Source organism: Haemorhous mexicanus, chromosome Z, assembly GCF_027477595.1.
Source record: "Haemorhous mexicanus isolate bHaeMex1 chromosome Z, bHaeMex1.pri, whole genome shotgun sequence".
In the NCBI taxonomy this organism is placed as follows: domain Eukaryota; kingdom Metazoa; phylum Chordata; class Aves; order Passeriformes; family Fringillidae; genus Haemorhous; species Haemorhous mexicanus.
Window position 1 is genome coordinate 47,992,641 of NC_082381.1, and position 12,877 is coordinate 48,005,517.

The following is a 12,877-nucleotide window of genomic DNA, read 5'->3' on the forward strand; positions in this document are numbered from 1 at the left end:
AGTCGTGACTTTTGGCTCTAAACCTGATTGCTTTGAAAACGGGGTTTTGGACAGACATTGTCTGAATGTCTCAAAATACAATTTTAAAAGACACTTGCAAAGATTCCTTTGGAAGTTTGGAGTTTATTGTAATGTGTTAGTGATTGTGAACAGATTCCATGTGTGTTTTAATATGTCATGCTTGTAATGCATATCAGTCGAGTGGAACCCACAAAAGCTTGATTTAGTCTTCTTCCATTATCTTACTTGCCTGTGAGGGAGTAGAGAATATTACCTGAGTCGTGCAGGGTTGATCAGTACTAGAAAATGTTTACAGTGAGATAAATTCAAGAAGCACTGCCTGTTTGACTTGTCAAAGAAAATGTTATGGGCATAAATGGATAAGTACAAATGATGAGGAAGAAAAATTTAGCTAACTCCTTAGGGTAATGTGTGTAAGACGCAGTGTTTGGAAACTGAAAGCAGGTATTTCAGAGCAGTAATAAAGCACACTTGCATAAAAGAAAAGTGGCAATGGATTCTACCACTGCAGGGGGCTGTATGTTGGGAACTGCTTTTCTAGGAGCAGATTATCACTTCAGCTGACTTGTGGATGGGTTTAGCAGCCTTTGTTACGCGGAGGGGCAAACCAATTTTCAGTGGTAGCTTTGGCTTTGTTAGCTGTGTGGTTTTTTCCTTTCCATAGCTTCCCTTCTGTGAATGTTTGTCATGTAGTATTTGTTCCTTATGAGTTTGTTTCATTTCTTGCAGGCTTCACCTGGTTTAATTCACAGCATTGTGTTACTGACTTCTGTGTTTCAACTTCATGCATTGCTTCAGCTGTGTCCTAGTGCAGAAGAAGAGGTATTTAAAAACATGGAAAATGTTGGTAATTGGGAGAATTACAGCTTATATCTAGTATCTAGTTCCTTTTGGTTGATTTTGAAGATAGCATTAAGGCATGTCTTTGTAAGATTAAGGTCATAAAAAGTAGTGAATTTTAAGACTTTTGTTTAAGGTGTTCATCTGTCATTTTCACGAGATTATCACTTACAGGCACTTGACATCAGCCAACTCAGATCCATTTTGCTAATTGAAAAATATTATCTCCTTATGTGAATTTCTAAATCATGTGGGTTCATTACATAACTTGACACTAACAGGCTGTGATAGAATAAATCACTACTGTTAAAGGCCCTTTACTTGTCTCAGTCTGCACTTTCATTCTGGGATTTCTTTATTTATTTGTTTGTGAAGCTTTTTATGTTCTTTCATCATTTTTCCTTTCTCATGAAAATTGGGATGAAAGTATTTATTCTGCTGTTTTCAGTTAGTCCTCACGTTGTGTCACCTGTGATTGCTGCTTGTAGTTAGTGTAGTTGATCAAACATCCCAATTTAGAAACAGTGTTGATAGAATTGATTCTTATTTTTAAATGTGTTATATATATTAATGGAACACCACCAGAAGCTTGAAATCCTTCTTACCTTCCTTTATGAAAGGAATTTTTTCCTCACCATTTCCTTATGGAGTTTTGCAATTTCTTATGTCATATTTTTGCTGAAGAATAACTGTCATATCACAAACGTTTTGGAAGAAGTGAATATCTAGGTTTTTTTAGATGTTTGTCTCATACTCGAGTGTCAAAATGTTGTATTTTTTTCATAAGCTGGAAAAGAGCACTAAATGTGGTGACCAGAGAGAATGGAAGGAGCATAAACTGTCCTTCCTGGGGAGGGGTTTTGTACTATCTTTTCTAGCTAATGGCAGTAGTTAAGTAGTATGATGTTGTACTTAAAATCTGCTGGCTGTTATAAAAAGGTGCTGTTTAGTGAAAAACTGTAAAAGGAAACTTCGGGGAAACTTCTTTGTTTTATTTTTACTAAGAGTTTTCACCTCTTCCTTCAGTGCAAAATCTTTTTTTCACTTTGTGTTTGTTGAGAGATGAGAAGTGGAGCTACCTGCAGAAGTTCAAATCCTTGTTGACTGTACAACAGTCACCTTTTGTTCTCCAGTTGAATATGTAAGAGACTGACTAACAATGGTTTCGTTATGTGATGGCTCCTGAATGCTGTTGCCTGATGGGCAAGGAAGCATCAGCTTTAATTAATGGACAGTCTGTTAGTACAGTTTGTTTGTTTAAACTGTGCTAGGAGGCCCATTGCTTAGTGGTACACTAACCTACAGGAATATTTAGTTGTCTGCCTTAGAAACCTTTCAGACTGGTGTATGAGTTGCAGCATCTAAAACTCACTGGTTGGCAAAAAAGTTAAACTTGTGCCAGTAGCTGTGCGTTATGATTTATCTGTTTTGAAGCTCTGCTTCTGAGAGTGACAGGCTCAGTATCCAGTTCTTTTCACAGGGAAGCAAGTGGATGCCATCACACTTAGGCAGGGCTTTAACCACAGACCTGATTCTTTTTCTCAAGATGGCAGTACTCACCTAAACCATTTTACTAACTGCAGTGCTTTCTTTGGGAGCCCCTTACCTTTACAGTAAGGTAGACAAACCTTCTGAAACAAAGTTTCACATATCTGTTAACTCAAGGGTGCATAGCATGAAAAGCAAAGGTTAATGAAGTGCCTGTGTGTGAAAGTCTTAGTTGTATGTTAACTTTTTCTTTGGCAGCTCTAACTATACTGATTACAGCTTTTGTACAAAGTGTTTTCTGTCTGCTGCAGCTGTCGTGACTATAGTGTGTCATGATCAGTCTGTCACTGTTCATTGATCTGGAGGGGGGCAGCTATTAATTACTCACTCCACTACCTGCTTCCCTAGCAGTGCTTTTAGAATCTTCTCATGAGAGTACCACTAACTTTGATAGGGTGAGAAGGCAGAATTTGGTTAAACATCAGTGTATTTCAAGTTAGTTTTCTGTGTAGAAACCACATGAAGTACTGTGTCTTTCAGATGGATTTTTTGTTCTTGCAGACTTTGTTTGCTGTCTAAAGCCTCTGCGTCAGGCTAAGGGCTCTGAGAGTTTGTGTTAAAACTGTAAATGCAGTTGGTTTGTATTTGCCATACCCATTGCCTTGATTTTCTAAGTGATCTTTATGGTACATTTTCAGTCTTCAGCATATGGCACATCAGTTTTACACATGCTAACAATGCTTGTTCATACTTTTTTTGTCCTATCCAAATAGTGAAATCAGCTTGTGTTACAAATTATACTCGCTGAACTTGTCATCAGGCATTTATCTGCTCTATCTCACAGCACTCAAAATGGCTTTTGGCGTTCTGCAGTGAAGTTGGAAGACAAAAGTAAATAAACAGGCTTCAGCATAGGTGATCTGTCCCTTTCTGCTCTTCGTCAGTGTTCATTTTTGGGTCCTGCTGCTGACCATTTGTGATGCATCATTATATTCTCATAATGCTAAATCATTACATCCCTGCCACAGTCTGCTAGTTTTCATCAGCATGGGAACAGAAGAGGACTGTGGGACCACTGTAATTCAGTGACTTATTTATTAGTGTTCTGGGAGCAGCTCATATTTCGGCTGGCAGTGAGAATGGAGTAATGTGGGCTTGGCATCCCCCATAGGCTGCTGCCGAGAGAGGCTTTGGAGGCACATTATCTGTCTGCTTAAGGGAGTGAAATGAGGTCTGAGATGGGAAGAGAGCAAAGGTAGTGGGATCTGCATTGAGTCCTGCTATTCTGAACTCAAGATCTTCCACCCTCTAGGGCACCTGCATGACAGGCTTTAACTTGTTGGTACTATTGTAGACTGGAATCCTGTCTGTGGCTATGTGTTTTAGTGATGGTCAGGTTGGTGTTTTTGAAATGCTCTCCTCTGTGTGTGTGTGTGTGTGCGCGTGCGCAGGCGTGTGTGTGTGTGTGTGGCAGAAGTTCATCTTGTGCACTTGCACTTAAGCCTTTTCAGTCCTCTGGTATCAGCACAGAGTTTTCAGAGCCTCAGGGGTCCAGCCTCTCTGTATGCTTCTCACCTTCACTGTAGGTCAAACACAAGTTAACACAGACTTCAAATAAAATAGGTTGGTATTCTGCAGTGTTTTCTCACTTGCTTTGCAAGCGTGTTAACCCTGTGTGTGCTGTGAGCTGAAAAGGCATGCATCACAGTTCGTCAAGTGGAGCTGCCAGAAGGAAAATTATGTAAAAGAGATTAAAAAGATACACTGATACATTGAGAAATTGAAGAGACAGGTGGATCAGTGGAGACCCGAACTTGTGAAGAATACATTCAAGATGCTTTGTTCCATGGCAGTAACTGGTCTGGTAGCTTCCAGTGTGTTTTCTCTGGTTGGCAGAATTTCAGTAAAAACCGTAACACTTTCCAAAATTAGTTCTGCACTGTGAAAGAGAGCATATTCTTCCTGAAAATCTGTAGTTAAATGAGCTTTTACTTGTTTCCTTGCTTTAGTACTAAAACTTGTCTGGCTCTATATTGAGCTGCATTTAAAAACTGATGAGGCTGAAAAGTGATGTCACATCTCCATTTCTCCACATAAAAGCAAATAGCCTAGTTTTTCTGCTGGGAAAGTTTTTTGAAACTTCAAACCTAGTGTTTTCATTTGTCTGTAAGAACAGGGGGAGGAAAACTGCATGTGTAGCTTTCTGCATCTCTCATACTAATGCATGTGTTATGTACATAGTGCTGTTCAAGTGTCATCTCAAGCACTGTCTGGTGGTTGTATAAAGTCTGAATTTTTCTGCTTGTATACCTGATCCTGTTGTTCTTATCCCTTGGGTGATGACATTCTGTTCTTGGTTGGTGGAGGTGGAGAGAAGACTGTGTTTGTTGCTGGCAAATCTTTACATCTCCATTAAAACACTGCTAATATTTATTTAATTACCTTCCATCTTGTGCCTGATACTCTTCAAACATTTGGAGGCTTTTCCAGTGGAGCAAATTTCAAGCACTTGATAGTTTACAGTTCTCTTTAATCCTTGATAAATAACACTGATCAGACACCAGATGATAAGGGGGGAAAAAAGGTCTGTGTGCAGATGTGACTCTAACAATAACCTGGAAAATATATTTTTGCTTAACTTTTTTTTTGTACATCCTAGAAGTATATTTTGTATATCCCGGAAGTATATTCTCCAGAACATGGCAGGTCTGAGAAGTGCTGAAACAAGCAGCAGTGCGGATCCCATCCTTAGTTCTTTCAGCTAGGATCCCTGATTGAGGAAGTGGTGTTTGAGGGAGTGCTGTTTCACTTTTTGCCATGTTTGTAGGGAATGCCGGTCTTCTCTCCATATGGCCGAGGCTGGTTCAGTATGCAGTGGGGGATGATGCTGGGAATTTTAATTTAGTGTGAGAAGGAGCTGGATGATCTTGCTGTTTGAGCAGTAATTTCCAAAGCAGCCACTGAGAGCCAAGTGGAGGCTCCCATACCACCTTTGTTGGAAGATCTTTTGCTTGCCCTTTGCACAGTGATGAGGTGTATTGTAGGGCGCCTGTCTTCTGGCCTGAGAACCAGGGGTGTGTAGGGATGGAGGGCGCAGCATTCTGGGTCTGTTTACAATAAGGCCCATCTTGCCGTTTCTCTGTAGATGTGCCTTCAGTATGGTTCAGAGGGTAATGCTGACGCAATTCATTTAGTAAAGATTTTGCTGTCATGGTACAAATTCTCGGGTCAGAGCAGAGGAGGAGAAGTATATTTTTGTGTTTTAAATCAGTGAGTGTAGCAAACATCCTACTTACATCATTTTCCTTTGAATTATGAACTGGTTTTGCTTCTTAGAACAGGAGACACTGTGTGTTTTCAACACTTGTGGCACTGTCTTAGTCCTTTCTGATGTGATTTTCATGAATCTTATGCTTCAGTCACTTAACACATGCAGAATGAGGAAATGACACCATTTGCAACAGCAGAGCTGGCTTCTATGAGAAGTTCAGTTTTGGCCTTATGGAAGCCTTTTGATAGCTTTGGCCAAGTTTGGAAGCCATCTCTGTCAGCCACATATTATTTTAGATGAGTTACCTAAGGCTGTGACCCTAGGCATGTGATTGCTTTTGAAGAATTTTTGAAAAAAAAAATTGCTTAATCATTACAGTACATTACAGTTCTACTTTTTTTTCTCTGCATAAAACCCCAGAGTGACAGCCTTTCCTTGCTCTTTGCTGTTTGGTCATGAAAAGGCCAAGTTTGGAAGGTGTAATTCTGGTTTTATTACAGAGAAATCTGGGAGAAAAAAATGTAAATTGAGATTTTTTTTTCCCCCCCTTTCTTCATGTGACAACAGGCTTGGCTCTCTGAAGAAGCAGTGCTTTGACAATATGTTCTGAACTATGAGCATGGAATTTTGACACTCAGTGCTGTTCTCACAGAGCAAATGTTCACACACAGGTTTTGGTATGAAATTTTGCTGTTTTTTTTTTTTTTTTTTTTAAACAGCGGCTTTGGTCTGATCTTTGCCTGTCCTGTGCTACTGCCATAACTTTCCAGGGCACCAGATGCTTTCTGAAATTTTGGATATGCAGTGTATTTTAGTACATTCAATGTGAGTCCCCCAGAGAAGCCATGCTCTTTGGAAACCGTCATAAAGAACATTTAAAAGACTTCTCCCCTCCTTGTTTCCAGTCTTCTACAAAGCACTACGTGGAAACAGTGAAACCCAAAACATGCATGCTGTATATTCTGTTTGCCACTCTTGGTGTCTTGAAGGCTCTGTTTCCCTGCAAACAAAGTAAGGTATTATTATTGTGCTATTTACAGGTTTTTGGTTGGTGGGTTTTTTTTGTTGTTGTTGTCCCCCCCCCCCCCCCCCCCCCCCGGTTTCTTTGTTTATTTTGTTTGGTTTTGGTTTTTTGTTCATGGTGTTTTGTTTGTAATTTAGCATAACCATTAACTGCATTTGAAAGTGGTCTGGGAGAGCCAGGCAAAATTGAAGGTCCCATTGTGCTTGGTACCATGCTGAATGGTTTTTCTGTTTCCTAATGGATTTGCAGTGCTGTTGGTTTCAGAGTTCTGTTGGATGCACAATGAAGCAGGTTTTGAACTTGTGGGTAAAGGGAGTATTTTTCCATTGGAAAACCACGCTTGCTCTTATTTGTACTGCCAGATGCAGCTGAAGTTAATCTTTCTTGCAATATATCTCCTTGAAAAATCATGTTTTAAGCTGCTGCCAGAGAGATGCTAACAGATGGCAAATTGGAGGAATGTGCCTCTAAGTTTGTAGTGTTAAAAGTCAGTGTATGTCCTCTATCTGTACTATGTATAAAAGCAGTAACTTCACATAGGAGGCTGACCTCAGGTTCATTCTTGCCTGGTTATGCCACTTCCAGTACTCTCGTCCTGAATGTCCCACGTGGATGGCAACATCCTGGCAGCTGAAACCAACTGTCACAGGTGTTTGGCAATTAAAACATGGCACTTTGCAGCGCCTACAGCCATTGTTATAAATCTGTATTTCCTGATAACTGTTTTACAGATGCTTGAATAGAGTTTAAATGAACATAAGTTCTTAATTTCTTGTCTGTGCTTATATGAGGCTGTAATACTGAGGTATTTTTAAGTTGTCGATCAGTTAGCTTCCTTGATTGGACATTGCTTACATTACCAAATAATCCATTCAAATGTTTAAAAACAAGCATTCCAAGATTCAATTTGCATTCCAGTTTACTAATCTGTTGCCTTTCTTCAAAATACAAGTATTCCCAAAAATATTGTCAGTAACAGGCTATCTGCATATGATATATGCAGATACTGAAGTATTACAATGTAAATATGAACAAAATATTTTCAGGAATTTTTGTATGCTTTTTGCAAAGGTTGTAGCCTTGGGATGCTAGCCAGACTTTGAACTGTAAAAGAGAGCATAAAGAATGCAGGATGTTTTTAGAATAGGCTGAACTGTGAGCAGATGGCTTCATTAAATTCTTTTTAGGCAAGGAAAGTAGTTGCTGCTTTTGGAACAAAATTGGCTAGAGCAACTGCTTGTACATTGCCATTCTAAATGTGTGGCAGGTAGAATATTTGTACAACTCTGTGTAAAACAGTTGGTCCATGTACACTCAAAATATAGATGCAGGAGAGTGGTTGCCTGTGTTCTGTGAAATGATAGGTATGAATTAGAACAAAAAACTGAACATTTCATCAGTAAACTTTATGTGCATGTTTCTCTGCTAGTTGATTTTTTTGCTCCTTGACTCCAGAATTCTGTTATTTGTCACAATATCCTTTGGTTTGCTCTTTTTTTTACTTCCTTCTGGAGAGCACAGTGGAAAACTACATTTATAACTAAATATAACAAAATTGAGTTTTATATGGCTTTTGAAGAAGAGTGATACCTGAAAGGTTATTTTCTTCTTTTGGAATATAAAAAACTACTGGCAGAAGTGTACCAAGAGCATGGTTGCTCAGGGTTTCAGTGTTCTTGTGTTGATCAAATTTTGTGTGTGCAGCGTGAGCAAATTTTTGCTTTGCTTGCACCTAAGCTGCAATTAGGTACAATTTTCTCCCAATCCTTCTTACCCCAGTGTTAAAAAAGAACTTCTAAAGTCTGGGTCAAGGCAAATACTCTCAAGTCACAATACCCTCCTAGAAGCAGAATGTCTGTTGAGCTTAAAGATAGCTTTAAGGAGGAGAGTTTGAAGGGCTGTTGAGACCTTTAAGAGTTGAGTGTTTTCTTTGATTTGCTGTCTTTAAAATTAAATTTGAAGGCAATAAACCTGGTATTTGGGAAGACAGTGTCCTGCTGTAATGCTAACTTTATTGGTATTGATTGCAGCATATCCATTCTTTTGCCTCTGAAATGTCTCTTTGTTACAAATTGGATATTAATGTGTTTTAAGTAGTAGAGGAGGACTGGTGTGTATGCTGCTGGTAGATCTGAACTTGCATGTTAAGGCTTGTCTTTTGGTATACAGTATATTCTGGGGAATATGAAACAAGGCCTCTAAACAAGCTTCTTTGTTGGTTTCAGCTCTGTTAAAATGCCTCTAGCAGATAATCTGGGACAGTAGTGTTGGGATTAATTGGTTGTTTATGATTGAGTCAGAGGAATGCCTTTATTTGTTAAGGTACTTGTGTACCGATTTGTTTCACCAACTGAATCAAATAACTCAGAGTAGTAGTTGTGTGGAAGTTTGTTGTGGATGTTTACAGGTATTTGCATAATAGATCAAGACCATAGTTTTTAGCCGGATTGCTTTTTTAAGACTAAATTTTTAATGTACACATGCATCGTGGAAACTGGCTGAGCCAGACATTATATTGCTGGAGGAAATTTTGTGCTTAATTAGAATCAATACATTCCACCATGAGAGTAGAAAATGACCTTGAATTTGAGAGGATGAATTACTGGCATGTTACTGGCCTTTTTTGAAGTTTCTCCCTGTGTTATTTGCACCCCGGATTCTCCTGTTAAGCTTTTTATGTCTATGATACTTCCTTTTAAAATAAATGCTATTTTTTATCTGTGGGTTTTTCAGAACTGTATGTGGTACTAAGAGAGCTTGACAGTGCCACTATTGTGATAGAAGTATCTGAGCAGATCCACTGTAAATGCAGTTCTGGCCCCAGCTGTCTCATGCCTTCCACTGTCCATAAGACAAAGCTTTTAGACTTATCCTGGTACATGTTTATGAAAACAGTCATGGCTGTAAGTGGAGCAGTTCACCCCACCCCATGGTGTATCAGGTATTCACCAAGACTGGCAGCATTTTTCTTACCTCTTTTTTCTTCTCCACGTCTTTGTTGCTGACAGATGCAGCACTGCTTCATAAGGTTGTGGGGACCCTAATGGGCAGGTGTTTTAGATAATAGATTCGACCTGTTTTCAACTTTCATTTGAACAAAAACTGAATGTTTTATAACCATTGTTTTGGTACATCACTGAGTGTTAGCAGTAAATGCTATGAAAAGTAGTCTTATTAAACGCCAGGCCTTGCACGTCCTTTGGACAGGAACTCAGTCCTATATTTGTGTCTGTCATTCTTTATTGATGTTTTGCAAACAAAGACTGCTAAGCCATTCGGACATCTGTGCTGAATCACATTTAACCAGCTTATGTGAGCAAATGTTTCTACCCATTCACATAGCGAAATGTTAGCTGCAAAGCCTGAGATGTTCTGCACAGAGATGAATGGCTTAATGTGGTTATGATTTAACTAAATTCACTCAGCTTGTTCTAACCATGGCCTTCTCCTCATAGAGGCAGAAATGATTGCCACTTCGCAGTCTAGGTTTAATCTTTTGACCCATGGAAATTCTCTCCTTTTGCTCTTGCTTTGTTTAGCTTCTGTCAGCCACAGACCCTTTGTAAGCAGAAGCAAAAGAAAGAATGTCTGCAGACATTTTGCAGATCAGATGCCTCTTGTGTCTGGTCAGCCTTGGTTTGAATCAAATAATATCTGAAAACATTTTTTTCTAGTTTGGTAGTGTTTTTCTTTGCTGGTGGAGTAGATTTTCTGCTTCCTTGAAACTGGAGATGTAATAATGATCCATCCATATTTTAAGAAGATAAAACGCTGCTAAGACTGGTGTGCAAATAATTGGTAGTTGTAGTCTGCTTTGTTTCCAGATTTTTCCTAATATACAGCAGAGGAAAATGAATCTGGTGTTCCCATATTCACTCCTGCAACTTTTACCTGGTTGTCAGTGCTGTAGCTCATAGGTCGCTTTACACTACTCTGAGCTGCTGCAGAAAGTGGCCCAGGAGCCGGGTGGGAGGAAGGACAGTACTCCAAGGATATAGCCTTAAGTCATGGCTTCAGGTTGTGCTTAATTGAGTAACTGCAGTTGCCTCTTCTAGGTCCTTTTGCTCCCTTCCCTAACCTCTTGTGCTGCTGGTGCTGCTTCTCTTGAGTGAGATCTTTATGATGATGGGACTTTAAAGTGTCCTGGTTAAAAATTTATTCTTCGTCTTATTCCCCCTTATTCTGAACAGCTGATTTTTGAATTTGATTTTTATTTTTACTTTTTATCTCCACTGTACTAGGTGGCATGTTACTTGCCCAAACAAGCTGTGCCTGTTCTGTTCTTGTATTGTTCTCTTTAGTGCTTTATGCAAATCCTGCTAATCGGTGGTTGTTTCTGTTTCAGGTGCAAAAAACTGAGTCATTATTACACTAGCTTCCTCAAGTCCTGTTGATGGGCAGCATTTACTGTGTAGATTTAAGAGTCTGAATGCTGTGTAAACCCTGGCCTGACTATAGTATTGTTTTCAGAGTGGACTAGTAAGTTGACTTTCAGGCCTTTAGACTTGCCTTATCTTTCTCCTACTGGTGGTCAGCCTTCTGCAGTCTTATGGATAAAATTGTCACAGACAGGCTTGTGAAGGTGACATGTCATCCTTTCTAATCCAATAGAGTTTAATCTTTTGGACTATGAGCAACTGACATTATTGAAATGGGGTTTGGTGATAATTTATATTCTCTAAGCATTTTTATTTGTTGGTTTCTGTTTAAATTTGGCAAGCTAGCAGCAGAAACAATTCTATGTTCCTTCATAGCTTTGCTCCTATGAAGACCTCTTCCTTTGAGAAACGGTTTTTGTTAAGTCTTCAGTGTGCTGCAGTAACATACTGAAGTGTTTGCTTTATCTGCTTTAATAGATCACTTTAAGGTCTTGTAATCTTGTTTGTCTCAATTTCAAGATGAGAGGACAAGGATTGGAGGACTACAGACTTTTATTGGATGAGATTTCACCTGAAAAATACCATTCTACTCTAGGTTGTTTAGTCCTACTGAGGCAATCCAAATGATGGCACGTTTATTCCTTGCAATCATGCATCTTTGATGTCCCCAGAACAGGTTTTGTGCTTTGCTGTCTGAGAGAGTGCTTCTTGGTCTTGAGAAATGCTTGTTGGTCTGAAAACTTATCAACCCTCCCGGAGTCAAAACTGTGAAATAGGACCCTGCATAGCAGTGGGAGAGAGAAGTCCACTTAACCCGTGCCTCTTCTGGCAGCATGGAAGAGAGTACAGGGTCTGGCACGGGGTCTTGCTTGCACTCACACTTCTCGCTTAGCACCAGCTCATGGAGAGGGGTTTATTTAGGGCACAGGGTATGGCTGCTAGAAGACCAGATAGAGTGCTCCTGAGAGAAGAGGCACTTTTTCATATCTGTCTGCATTCATATGCATGAGATTGTCTCAGCTGATAGGTGTTTTCTAAGCTTGTGTGTAAGTACTGAAAGTGTGGTTGTACTACCCTGTGGCCATTTTGCGTGCTTCTGTGCAATTGGAAGAGTCCTGTGATGGCAAAGCAGTGGCTGCTAGAATGAGATAGCTCTGATAGGTGTCAAGGTAGCTGTGGAGGAGTGTGGTGAGTGGCTGGGAGATTCTTGCGGAGGAGGATGGAAGTGATGGGAGGTGCTTACAAGCAAGCTATGCTGCCAGCTCCTCAGACTGTTAAAAGGACAGATGAATAATGTTTATTAAACTTATTTTCTCCCTGAAGCCTTATGAAGTGGCTTAGTAAGAGAGAACTAATTGGCTAGTGACATAAGCATTAAGATGTGTAAGCTGAAAGTAGTGCAAACTTTCACTGAATTGCCAAAGTTGTAACTTTTACAAGCCACGTGAAAATCCTCACAAGGCAGGCTTCTCACCTTCTTTCTTTTGGAGTTGCTGAGGTCTTCAAGTCTTTCTGATTAGCACAGTTTTGCTTTTTTGAGCTGTTGTTCGAGTGCCCTACCAAGAAGAGGCTTTCATGGAGTCTATTGTGACATTTCAGTAGGCTTCCTGAACCAGGCTTTCACCAGCAGCCTCTGCGTGCCACAGGTGGAGTGCTCTGCTCAGTAACTATTTTCCCAGGCATGGTCACTTTGTGTTTTTGCAGTTACCGTGTCCTTTGGAGGTGAAGCAGTTGATCCCAGGCTCTTGCACTCTTTCTCAGACATGGATCTGGCAACTGCAGTATCATGTATCAGAGAAGCTTGAACATAATGCATGTCTCTGAGAGCTGGAAAATGTACCAGAGCACTGGAGA

General features: G+C 39.9%; 1 protein-coding gene across 8 annotated transcripts in view; it reads left to right on the forward strand.

Annotated features, from left to right (window-relative positions):
• SEMA4D (semaphorin 4D) overlaps positions 1–12,877 on the forward strand; it is an 83,369-nt gene that overhangs the window by 30,601 nt on the left and 39,891 nt on the right. For 2 of the 8 annotated variants that reach the window (XM_059873802.1, XM_059873807.1), the window contains one exon: positions 751–843. The exons of the other annotated variants lie outside the window; for them this stretch is intronic. The gene's annotated coding sequence lies outside the window, so the exon portion shown is untranslated. Of the gene's footprint in view, positions 1–750; positions 844–12,877 lie in introns of those variants that run through there. 8 annotated transcript variants of the gene reach the window in all.